Here is a 13,785-nt window from a genome sequence, read left to right as displayed (position 1 = left end):
TAAAAAAGATATACAGTGAAAGGTATCCCCTCTCCTCTTCCCTAAGCCCATCCACTCAGTTCCCATACTGATACGTAATCACTGCTTTCCCACTTGAGATATATGTCTTTCCAGAGTTTCTGTATGCCTGTACAAGCAAATACAAATATAGATTTCAGGTATCCTCTTCTTAACACAAAGGATAGTACACCACACACATTGTTCTGCACCAAGCTTTCTTTCTCAGTATCTTTTCACATTAATACAAAGAATGCCTCCTCATTCCTTTTGACAGCCTCTGCGTATTACACTGTATGAATGTACTATAATTTAAGAAGTAGTCTTCCCTTGATAGACATTTGGGTTATTGCCAATCTCTCTGTTGTAAGTAATATTGCAATGAGTTATGTTGTACAAGTATCATTTCTGTACATATGCAATTATATATTTGGTTTTGAAATCCAAGGTCAAAATTTACATGCATTTGTGCTTTGATAGATATTATCAGGTTACCAAGAAAAACAGCATATATACTTGAAATTAAAGTTTCCTAAAACAATATATAATTTTCTATTTTACTTCTTAAAATACTGTCTCAACTCATCAAGTTAATTTCATAATCCAATAAATACCCACACAAAATAATATATGACACTGGGAAATAACCATGGATACAGAAAAAAATTCTAAAACATTACAAGAGATTATGTTGCTAAACAATACATTAAAACCTTTAAAAAACTTAATACCATAGATGGTTTTCAAGGGAAATATAAATGATATAAGATGACCCTAGAAGAGACAGAATGTCTAAAAGACAATTACCATAGAAGAGAAAGTTGTTAAAGAGCTACACTCAAAAAAATTCCAGGCAAATAGGTTCAAAGGTGAACTCGCACAAATTTATAAGACATAGCTCACCCTTATGATTTTTTTGTTGTTTTACTTTAAATATAAACTTTAAATTTTGGAATAATTTTAGATGAACACAAAGACTGCAAAGATAATACAGAGGGTTCCATTACACCCTTCATTCAGCTTTCCCTAATGTTAGCATCTTACATAATCATTGTAACTTTGTCAACACTAAGCAATTAACATTGGTACACTAATATTAGCTAGACTGTAGATTTTATTCAGATTTCATCAGCTTTTCCATTCATGCGTCTTTTCTGTTCTAGGATCCAATCTAGGATGTCACATTGCTTTTAGCCAGCTTAGTTTATTTCCCCCAATGCTATGCCAGTTATTCTAGGCCATAAAAGAAAATGAAAGCTTCCAAAATTTTTTAAACAGTCATTATAACATTGATACCAATTCTGATAAACATACTGCAATAAGGCAGAAATACCATGTCCCTTACAATTATCAAAGTAAATAATCCCAAATAAAATATTAGCAACTAGAATCATCAGTAATCTACAGAATAATAATGGAATCTATACTAGGAGTGCACTAACTGTTTTCATATAAAATGAAAGCAGGACACCCAAACTCATCACTTTCGAAACACAGAAACAACGTTTTTCATCAGATGGCAGCCAAATACAAATTAATGGGTATAAAACATAGACTGCAACCAAAAATAAATTCCATTTGCATCAAGGGATGTGTCAGTCTGGCTTTTTTTCTATGGGGACAGCAGACCTGAATACTATCTTCAGTTCTACACAGCTCACTTTTCAAAATCATAAAAGTGAGAGAAGATTTCCGGTTAAGCATGGTGAATTGAAACAATGTCTTAATCTCTTCTCTTTTCTGAACCTTACAAATTACAGTAAAGGAAATAAACCCATGGAATAGAGAAGACCACAGAGGAGCAATGTTGACGGTGTCTGGAAGGTAAGCAGTTGGGAGGAGATATAACCGCAGAGCAAAGGAACCAGAAACCAATGTGCTTGCAGAGAGAGATTCTGACGGAAAATGAGCCGATCGCCATTTGATGGCTCAGGAATTAGAGGCAGCAGGTACGGGAGGAAGCAGGGATGAAGGATAGGGCTGAAAACATGAAAGATGTCTGTATAACGCGGCAACTATATTCACAGGCCCCATCCCACTACCACCTGCCTAGACAACCATCCCTTCCCTAGCCTTCTGGGGCAAAAGGCTTGGTCTTTAGAGAATCAAACACGAGAGGCTGCAGATTTGTGGCGACCAGGCACAGCACAGGATACAGGAATGAAATAGAAGGATTAAGAAAAATTCTTCTTACTCAATGACAAGAACTCCTTTGCCCAGTTCCCAGAATCCAGGCAGCTAGGAATTTACATCCAAGTAAGAGACTAGAGATCTTTTTCTGGAGAACTAAAGAGCACCAGAAAAAGACCTTTAGATAGTGATACTTCTGGTAACTTGCTGCCGGATCACCCTGGCTTGAAATCTGTCAGTGTCCTGTCAGTGGGCCCCATCCATCCATCCTACGAAGCTTCTAATCATTCTGGGTTTCTCCCCAAAACATCTCAGATCTCTTTTTACTTTCTGATAATCTCAATGCCAAGACCATGCACAATTGTCGACGACCTGCCCCATCCAATTGCTTTTAATGCTTCACTCTTACACATGAATGGATATTTGAGGAAGCCTATACTATTTTAAAAAGATCCAAACAAACGGAACTCAAAGAAACAGAGACAATGCAGGAAACAGAAGAAAAAATGTCAATCTACAATTCAACTCCTCAAAAAGATAAGACGTGATATCCATGAAAGAAGAAGAGAATTTTCTTTGAAAAAGAATAATCAGAGAACATAAATCTGGAAGCTGAAAATAAAATAGCTGGAATAAAAATTCAATTAAAAAGTTGAGAAATGTAGTCAATAAATATAGAAAAAGTAACCACAAGCCAAAGACAGGGTAAAAAGAAAAAAATAGATGTGTATGTCCAAAATTCATCCAACATGAGTTCTGTAAGGAGACAGTAAAGGAAATGGAGGTAAGGAAATTGTTAAATAAGTCAATAACATTTCCCTTAGAAGCTTGTTTCCAGATTAAGAATGTTTACTAATTATCCAGCATAATTAATGAAAAAATACCCACATCGAGAAATAACATTGTGAAATCTCAGAAACGAGAAGCAGAATATCTTCAAAGCTTTGGGAGAAAAAAAATGGATCACATACAAAAAACTGAGAATAAAAACGGCATTAGACTCCTCAGGAACAACAGAGGCCTGAAGACATTGGAGCCACGCCTTCAAATCTCTGAAGGAAAATAATTTTCAATCTCCATGTTGAATTATAGACTATAGATTCTATAGATTACAGAATTATATAGTCATTTCAGTTCAGTCACTCAGTCGTGTCCAACTCTTTGCGACCCCATGAATAGCAAGCAGCATGCTAGGACTCCCTGTCCATCACCAACTCCCGGAGTCCACCCACACCCATCTCCATTGAGTTGGTGATGCCATCCAACCATCTCATCCTCTGTCTTCCCCTTCTCCTCCTGCCCTCAATCCCTCCCAGCATCAGGGTCTTTTCAAATGAGTCATCTCTTCACATGAGGTGGCCAAAGTATTGGAATTTCAACTTCAACATCAGTCCTTCCAAAGAACACCCAGGACTGATCTCCTTTAGGATAGACTGGTTGAATCTCCTTGCAGTCCAAGGGACTCTCAAGAGTCTTCTCCAACACCACAGTTCAAAAGCATCAATTTTTCGGTGCTCAGTTTTCTTCACAGTCCAGCGCTCACATCCATATATGACTACTAGAAAAACCATGGCCTTGACTAGACGAACCTTTGTTGACAAAGTAATGTCTCTGCTTTTTAATATGCTGTCTAGGCTGGTGATAACTTTCCTTCCAAGGAGTAAGCATCTTTTAATTTCATGGCTGCAATCACCATCTGCAGTGATTTTGGAGTCCAAAAAAATAAAGTCTGACACTGTTTCTACTGTTTCCCCATCTATTTGCCATGAAGTGATGGGACCAGATGCCATGATCTTAGTTTTCTGAATGTTGAGCTTTGAGACGACTTTTTCACTCTTCTCTTTCACTTTCATCAAGAGGCTCTTCAGTTCCTCTTCACTTTCTGCCATAAGGGTGGTGTTATCTGCATATCTGAAGTTACTGATATTTCTCCCAGCAATCTTGATTCCAGCTTGTGCCTCATCCAGCCCAGTGTTTCTCATGATGTACTCTGCATATAAGTTAAATAAGCAGGGTGACGATATACAGCCTTGTCGTACTCCTTTTCCTATTTGGAACCAGTCTGTTGTTCCATGTGCAGTTCTAACTGTTGCTTCCTGACCTGCATATAGGTTTCTCAAGAGGCAGGTCAGGTGGTCTGGTATTCCCATCTCTTGAAGAATTTTCCACGGTTTATTGTGATCCACACAGTCAAAGGCTTTGGCATAGTCAATAAAGCAGAAAAAGATGTTTCTCTGGAACTTTCTTGCTTTTTCGATGATCCAGTGGATGTTAGCTATTTGATCTCTGGTTCCTCTGCCTTTTCTAAAACCAGCTTGAACATCTGGAAGTTCATGGTTCACGTACTGTTGAAGCCTGGCTTGGAGAATTTTGAGCATGACTTTGCTAGCATATGAGATGAGTGTAATTGTGCGGTAGTTTGAGCATTCTTTGGCATTGCCTTTCCTTGGGATTGGAATGAACACTGACCTTTTCCAGTCCAGTGGCCACTGCTGAGTTTTCCACATTTGCTGACATATTGAGTGCAGCACTTTCACGGCATCATCTTTTTTTTTTTTTTTTGTAGTCTTTCATACAATTTTATTTTCTCCCTTCAACCATTATAATATGATACCCAAATTTTGTCTTTAGTGGAGGGTCTGTAAACACAGGCTTATCCAGCACACTTATAGGCAAGGTGAATGCTGCTTCTTGAAATGGTCCTACCATGGACCCTCTGGTCATCCAACCCAAGTCACCCCCTTGCCTGGCTTTATCTTCACTATATTGTGCAGCCACTTCATTGAATTTCATTCCAGACTTTAACTTTTCCATGGCTTCCAAGATTTTTCCATGTTTTTCACACAGAATGTGTCTAACCTTTACTGCATTGCCACCACCTTTGGGACCCTGAGCCTTCTTCTCAGAACTCTCACTCCCAGAGGCTGCTTTTCCACTCTCCTCAAGACTCCTACTCAGTACTTGTCTTGCTGTTTTAAAAACTACCACTGTCTTCCACTTTTTACCACCACATCCATCTTCATCTCTGTGACGTCAAGCTTAAGATGTCCCTTCTCCTACTCAAAGTCAACTGCTCTACCCCTTTTCTCCCAAATTTCACTACCCTGTAGCTTTACCTAACTAATGGATCCTTCATGACAGCCTCACTCCCAAGATTTGCCCATTTGGAAGAAACTAACAAAATCAAACTTTCTTGTAATCTTTTCTCCCCTTCTATCCACCATCTAATCCCCGTGCTTTTAAATCAAAACTGAAGTCCGTATTGATTGTTTCTAACATCACTTCCTGGTCAGTCCTCTAGTCACTGGCAATCCGCTGCCTCCGCCCCGGATCCCGGCGGTCTGCTCCCTCCGCCTTGCTCCTCACCCAACCCCATTTCTTCTTGGTTGCTCTGGCTACTCTACCTTTTCCCTCTTTTCTAGAACCGCTTTTTCCTTTCAGCAGCATTTCCAGAATCTGCCGTTGAACTCTCAACTCACAGCATCATCTTTGAGCATCATCTTTGAGGATTTGAAATAGCTCAACTGGAATTCCATCACCTCCACTAGCTTTGTTCATACTGATGCTTCCTAAGGCCCACTTGACTTCACATTCCAGGATGTCTGGCTCTGACTGAGTAATCACACCATCATGATTACCTGGGTCATGAAGGTCTTTTTTGTACAGTTCCTCTCTGTATTCCTGCCACCTCTTCTTAATATCTTCTGCTTCTGTTAGGTCCATACCATTTCTGTCCTTTATTGAGCCCATCTTTGCACGAAATGTTCCCTTGGTATCTCTAATATTCTTGAAGAGATCTCTAGTCTTTCCCACTCTATTGTTTTCCTCTATTTCTTTGCACTGATCACTGAGGAAGGCTTTCTTGTCTCTCCTTGCTATTCTTTGGAACTCTGCAGTCAAATGGGAATATCTTTCCTTTTCTCCTTTGCTTTTCACTTCTCTTCTTTTCACAGCTATTTGTAAGGCCTCCTCAGACAGCCATTTTGCTTTTTTGCATTTCTTTTTCTTGGGGAAGATCTTGATCCCTGTCTCCTGTACAATGTCACAAACCTCTGTCCATTGTTGATCGGACACTCTGTCTAACAGATCTAGTCCCTTGAATCTATTTCTCACTTCCACTGTATAATCATAAGGGATTTGATTTAGGTAATATCTGAATGGTCTAGTGGTTTTCCCTACTTTCTTCAATTTAAGTCTGAATTTGGCAATAAGGAGTTTATGATCTGAGCCACAGTCAGCTCCTGGTCTTGTTTTTGCTGACTGTATAGAGCTTCTCCATCTTTGGCTGCAAAGAATATAATCAATCTGATTTCGGTGTTGGCCACCTGGTGATGTCCATGTGTAGAATCTTCTCTTGAGTTGTTGGAAGAGGGTGTTTGCCATGACCAGTGCGTTCTCTTGGCAAAACTCTATTAGCCTTTTCCACGGCTCATTTTGTACTCCAAGGCCAAATTTGCCTGTTACTCGAGGTGTTTCTTGACTTCCTACTTTTGCATTCCAGTCCCCTAAAATGAAAAGGACATCTTTTTTGGGTGTTAGTTCTAGAAGGTTTTGTATGTCTTCACAGAACCATTCAACTTCAGCTTCTTCAGCATTACTGGTTGGGGCATGGACTTGGATTACTGTGATATTGAATGGTTTGTCTTGGAAATGAACAGAGATAATTCTGTCGTTTTTGAGATTGCATCCAAGTACTGCATTTCAGACTCTTTTGTTGACTATGATGGCTACTCCATTTCTTCTAAGGGATTCCTGCCCACAGTAGTAGATATAATGGTCATCTGAGTTAAATTCACCCATTCTACCAATCAAATAGCAGAGACATTAAAAAACATTCAGTTCAGTTCAGTTAAGTCATTCAGTTGTGTCCAACTCTTTGGGACCCCATGGACTGCAGCATGCCAGGACTCCCTATCCATCACCAACTCCCAGAGTTTACTCAAACTCATATCCAGTGAGTCAGTGATGCCATCCAACCATCTCACCCTTTGTCGTCCCCTTCTCCTCCCACCTTCAATCTTTCCCAACATCAGGGTCTTTTCAAATGACTCAGCTCTTCGCATGAGGTGGCCAAAGTATTGGAGTTTCAGCTTCAGCATCAGTCCTTGCAATGAACACCCAGGACTGATCTCCTTTAGGATGGACTGGTTGGATCTCCTTGCTGTCCAAGGGACTCTCAAGAGTCTTCTCCAACACCACAGTTCAAAAGCATCAATTCTTTGGCCCTCAGCTTTCTTTACGTCCAACTCTCACATCCATACATGACCAGGAAAAACCTCAAAAATGTTCAGGTCTATAAAAATTTACTTCTCATATACACTTTCTCAGGATGCTAATAGAGGATTTATTCCAGCAAAACAAGGAAGAAACGAAGAAATGGGATCCAAGAAGTTAGGGATGAAATACAGACAAGAAGCTAAGGCAGCACTCAGGAGGACCATCAATGGATGTACTATGGTAATGCCTGTCGATCAGACCTAGAGAGAAACCTATACAGACTGGTACATGAAGAAACAGGTCTTAAGGAAAAGAAATAAGAATGGGTAGATTATCTAATGTGTTTCTGCAGAAAATCTCACTGAGATGCTGTTGGAAAGTGTGAAAAGTATTAGCAGTAAGTACATGGAAAACTAATCAAAAACAGGGAATTATGAAATCCAAAAAAGTTGTATAAGAAAGGAAACAAAATTAGAGCTCACTACTTGGCTCAGTATTGAATAATATTTACATTTCTATAACAATATAAACACTGAAAAATGATTTCTCAAAATTAGTGACACGATATTGGGAGGCTATAGTAAAGGAAAGCTAGTACAGTGGTAAAAGAGCTAAATTCTCATCTGTGATAATAATTAGATAATCTATAAAGTTAATAAACTAGGGAAGTAATTTAAGCATACAGTCCATGGGGTTGCGAAGAGTCGGACACAACTGAGCGACTTCACTTTCACTTTTCACCTTCATGCATTGGAGAAGGAAATGGCAACCCACTCCAGTGTTCTTGCCTGGAGAATCCCAGGGACGGGGGAGCCTGGTGGGCTGCCGTCTATGGGGTCGCACAGAGTTGGACACGACTGAAGTGACTTAGCAGCAGCAGTAGCATATGTATGGAAGAATAAAGCAGAGGAAACAGAAGAGTAGAAAGAGGTTGCTTCTGAAATAAGAAATTGGAGGCTGAGGAGGAGTGGAGTGGAGAGTGCTGTTTTCCATTATAAGCCCTTAATACTATTTTTTAAAACTATTTAACTACTTTTAATTATTTAATTTTAAAAGTATATATATACTTATAATAAACACACAGAAAAATATAAAAACAAAATCTCCTGTAGTCCTAACTCCCAGAGTTATCAATTGTTTATTTTCATTCTTTTTCTACATTTATACATGCTATATATTTTTATTAAAATGAGATATTATATATTTCCCACTTAATATTTCATGAACATCATTCCATATTAGTATTTAAGCATTTAAATCATTTTAAATTGCTACACAGTATTATTTTCTTTGCTCATATCATAATCTATTCAGTAAGTCTATCATCAGATATTTGTGCTATTTCCAATTTTTCACTATTAGAAAAGCTTTATAATGAATATCCTTATTCATGGTAAATGGCTACTTCCCAGGTATTTTCTTGGGATAATTCCTAGATACAGAATTACTGGATTTAAGCATATGTTCATTTTTAAGAATTTGGATGTATAACATCAAATTGCTTCCAAGAAGCTACCAATTTGCACACCAGCCAGGACTGACCTTTGTAAATACTGAATACTTTTGAAAAATATTTGCTAACAGGACAGAAAATAGTGCCTATGATTTAAATGCTTCTATTTTGAAAAATACACCAGATATAAGTAAACAAAATCCACATTCTCATATAATATTAGATACTATGCTTTAAATATTTGCTAATGGGATGGAAAGTAGCATCTAATTTTTAATTTAAATATATTCCTTGAGAAATATAGAAAACAAAAGTAAATGTCACATATAATTCAATAACATTAAAAATTATGTAAATTGAGTATCTTTCTTCAAACATCCTAGAGATTATCACTGTTAACAATTTGGTGTGGAGAAAAGGGAACCCTCTTACACTGTTGGTGGGAATGCAAACTAGTACAGGCACTATGGAGAACAGTGTGGAGATTCCTTAAAAAACTGGAAATAGAACTGCCATATGACCCAGCAATCCCACTCCTGGGCATACACACCGAGGAAGCCAGATCTGAAAGAGACATGTGTACCCCAATGTTCATCACAGCACTGTTTATAATAGCCAGGACATGGAAGCAACCTAGATGCCCATCAGCAGACGAATGGATAAGAAAGCTGTGGTACATATACACCATGGAATATTACTCAGCCATTAAAAAGAATACATTTGAATCAATTCTAATGAGATGGATGAAACTGGGGCCCATTATACAGAGTGAAGTAAGCCAGAAAGATAAAGACCACTACAGTATACTAACACATATATATGGAATTTAGAAAGATGGTAACGATAACCCTATATGCAAGACAGAAAAAGAGACACAGATGTATATAACAGACTTTTGGACTCTATGGGAGAAGGTGAGGGTGGGATGATCTGAGAGAACAGCATCGAAACATGTATATTATCAAGTGTGAAACAGATTGCCAGTCCAGGCTGGATGCATGAAACAAGTGCTCATGGCTGGTGCGCTGGGAAGACCCAGAGGGATGGGATGGGGAGGGAGGTGGGAGGGGGGTTCAGGATGGGGAACACATGTAAATCCATGGCTGATTCACGTCAATATATGGCAAAAACCACTACAATATTGTAAAGTAATTAGCCTCCAACTAATAAAAATAAATGGGAAAAAAAATTAAAAAATAAAACAAAATAAAAAACAATTTGGTGGGTATTCCCTCTAACTTTGCCCTAAACTTATAGACACCTACATTACATATATTAAAATATTTAGGCCACAAAAATAGAATCATGCCATACTCAGTGTCTGCATCTTCCATATTTAAATTGGTGAATACACTATAGATATATATCCAGATTAGAATGCATTATAGTTTTGATTTGAAGTTACCTGATTACTTGTATATCTGAACATTTTTTATGCACTATGGCCACTGATGTTTCTTTTTTGTTACTTTCTTATTTTTGTTTTCTCCTTATCTTTCTACTAGAATGTCTGCCTTCCTGTTACGGCAAAAGCACTGTCATACTAAGGATTATTTAATGTCGTTTTGCCAAGGACACTAAACCACAGCATATTTCTGTGAGACCTGCCAAGGAGGGTCAAGAATGGAGGTTCCAGTGTCCTGACAACACAAAGACTAATCACAAAGGATCCAAAAATAAACAGCCAGTAAGTCCACCGGATATTGCTTTCAAGTATCAATTGCCTCAACCCCACCCTTAACAGGAATGAGTCAGCTAGTAATTCTAGGATATGGATGTTAATTCGGTTTGCCTTATGTCTGAACATCACACTTTCAGCACCTTTCCTAGGGGTCTGGGATGCTAAGGAGACTTAAAACCAAGTCATGTGAAGATTCACTAAAAAATGGTTGTTGTTCAGTTCCTCAGTCATGTCCGACTCTTTGTGACCGCATGGACTGCAGCACGCCAGGCTTTCCTGTCCATCGCTATCTCCCAGAGCTTGCTCAAACTCACGTGCATGGAGTCAGTGATGCCATCCAACCACCTCATCCTCTGTCGTCCCCTTCTCCTCCTGCCTTCAATCTTTCCCAACATCAGGGTCTTTTTCAAAGAGTTGGCTGTTTGCATCAGGTGGCCAAAGTACTGGAGCTTCAGTTTCAGCATCAGTCCTTCCAATGAATATTCAGGATAATGAATATCTTTTAGGATGGACTGGCTGGATCTCCTTGCAGTCCAAGGGACTCTCAAGAGTCTTCTCCAATACCACAGTTCAAAAACATCAATTCTTTGGTGCTCAGCCTTCTTTATGGTCCAACTCTCACATCCATACATGCCTACTGGAAAAACCATAGCTTTGACTAGACGGATCTTTGTTGGCAAATTAATGTCTCTGATTTTTAATATGCTGTCTAGTTTTGTCATAGCTTTTCTTCCAAGGAGCAAGTGTCATAATTTCATGGCTGCAGTCACCATCTGCAGTGATTTTGGGGCCCAAGAAAATAAAGTCTGTCACTGTTTTCATTGTTTCTTTAAAAAATTAGAGAATGTTTATTCAACAAAGATCTGGAGGTGGCCTGTATGATCATGGTTCACTAATGCCCCAAAGGCCACCAGGTAGAAGAGACATATGCCATACGTTTCTGGGGTGCAGAGTCAAGATTAATGGGAGAATGCCACGGAGAGGGAGGCTCCAGCTCAGACTGAGGTTAGAGCTCTCTAGTGCTCTTAGTGATCCAAGGATGGAATGGGTTTTCTCAAGAGTTAGCAAGATCCAGGTCACTGAAGGCAATCAAGCAGAGGCTAAATAAATAACTCTTCTTGGATTACAGAAGGGACCTTACAATAGAGCACAGGGACCAGATGAATTCTGCAGTAGCTTCCATCCATGGAACTTGAGGTCTCTACTAGATCTAAAAAGCAGACAAGATGATATTTGTCATGTTCTGTCTCAGAATTCAAAGACCCACATCCCCTGGGTGGGGGGGGGGGGGGCGGGTAGCTGGAACTCCTGAAGTCACCACAATTCTGGAAGTTACAAAACCTCTGACCACTATGTTGTTTCAATCTCCAAATGACCGCAGAGTGGCCAAGGATCTCAGACTCATCCATAATGATGTTCCATTTCTTTCAAAGGTCATCCGACTGCAGTGGTAACTTACAGGAGACTGTTACAAATGCTGCCAAATATAGTCTAGCTAATTGATTTCTATAAACATATATGGCTCTAACTAAAGTAATTAATTTGCAGTATATATCTGGACTGTGGATAGGCACATGCCTTCATCTAGGGATCCCCAAAGACCAAACAAATGACATCAACCAAGCCATCAAAAGTGCTCCCTGACTCAGCAAAGCCTGAGCAGGAAAGTTTAAAGTCAAGAAAATGACCTGCTAATGGTTTTAACATTTGCCTTGGGAATGCTGAGCTAATAGAAGAAAATAAGAGCCCAGATAATTTCCAAACATTTGAATCTTCTCTACAGTCCCATTGCTAAGAAGTCATCCAGCCTCTAATTGTTCTTTCATTTATTGTTAATAAATAAGAACTATCTTATTGCCAGAAAATTGCTTTACATAAAGCTGAATTCCACACCCCACACCAGCACACCAACCAGAATACATAGCTCCCTCTTCTATACATCGGTCTCTCTGGACTTGAACAGAGCAATCTTGCCCCTTCTGTCCCAGACCAAACATCCTCAGTTCATTCAAAAGGTCTTCACACAACAGGATGACTTTAGATCGTTCTCCTAGGGGCACACACCAGCTTCGCAAAATCTCTTAGAGAACATGAATCCCCAAATGGAACACACTTCTGGTTGTCTGGAACAAAGCACTGTGAAGAGACAAACTCTTTCAAAATATTTTGCAAATGGAAAAGACCAAATACACTAGGGTGATAATCATCTTATAAAGCAAACAATTAAGGATATACACCCTTCAAACGGGATATAAGAGGTGATAATAAAGAACTTCAGGAAACCATTAACTGCTAATGAGAAATGAAAAACATCAGAGGCAGCAATGGATAGAAGAGAAAGTGAAGAGCTAAAAATCACTTACACTAAATTGAACTTTAGATAGTAATTCAAGTGAAACTGTCAGAGCTAGAATCAGGTTGAGGATATTCAGCTTACAAATAATAGGAGCTAGTAGAGAAAGGAGAAAAGGAATGCACAAAATTGTAATAAAAAAAAAAAGAGCTAAAGGTAAATTTCTTGAGCTGGAAAATACATTTCAAATATAAAGAACACAAGAAGCAGCTCTCAGATACATGCCTCAACGAAGATTCCTTACACATCAGCTCAAGTTCTTAAGTGTCAGAGATTAAAGAATCACCATTAAAATCTGTTTTAAAGGAGTTAAAAAAAATATGATCATTTGAAAAAGAGAAGATTAAGCTCATATATTTTGTGGCATATTATTTAGGTATAAACATAGACTCAGTTCATTATTTCTCTTTGGGGAATGGAAAAGCTTTACAAGTGATGTTTGAGGCTCTGTTCTTGAAAGATATCCCTGGGAGTCATTCTGTGATTTTTTTTTTAACCTACTAGTGAAGATCTTTCGTCCGCTTAGTGGCTATTTTTTTCTTTCACTACTTCTCTTATTACTACGGTCAGAAACTTGAGCATAAAGAACATGCCTTATCCCTTTTAATTCTCTCTCAGGACCTGTCACATAGGCTGGAAAAATGTTTGCTGAATGACTGAATGAACAAAATTAAAATAAAGCAGAAATAAACTGGAAGATAAGAACAAAGAGTCACTTAATAAAGACAAAATAATGTGGGTTCTTAAAGACTGACAAAAAACAGTAAACTACTGGTACAAGTTATTATGAACAAAATGAGAAATGAGCAAAGACAAACAAACATTAGGGGAAAAAAAACCACTCAGTTCAGTTCAGTTCAGTTCAGTCTCTCAGTCGTGTCCAACTCTTTGCGACCCCATGAATCAGAGCACGCCAGGCCTCCCTGTCCATCACCAACTCCCGGAGTTTACTCA

The 13,785-nt window shown here is 38.7% G+C and overlaps 1 protein-coding gene across 5 annotated transcripts in view; it reads right to left on the bottom strand.

Moving 5' to 3' along the window:
- Window positions 1–13,785, bottom strand: part of FRMPD1 (FERM and PDZ domain containing 1) — a 153,108-nt gene that overhangs the window by 46,493 nt on the left and 92,830 nt on the right. The gene's annotated exons all lie outside the window — the stretch shown is intronic.

The sequence above is a fragment of the Cervus elaphus genome, chromosome 29 (assembly GCF_910594005.1).
Source record: "Cervus elaphus chromosome 29, mCerEla1.1, whole genome shotgun sequence".
In the NCBI taxonomy this organism is placed as follows: domain Eukaryota; kingdom Metazoa; phylum Chordata; class Mammalia; order Artiodactyla; family Cervidae; genus Cervus; species Cervus elaphus.
This window is presented reverse-complemented; position numbering and strand designations above follow the sequence as displayed.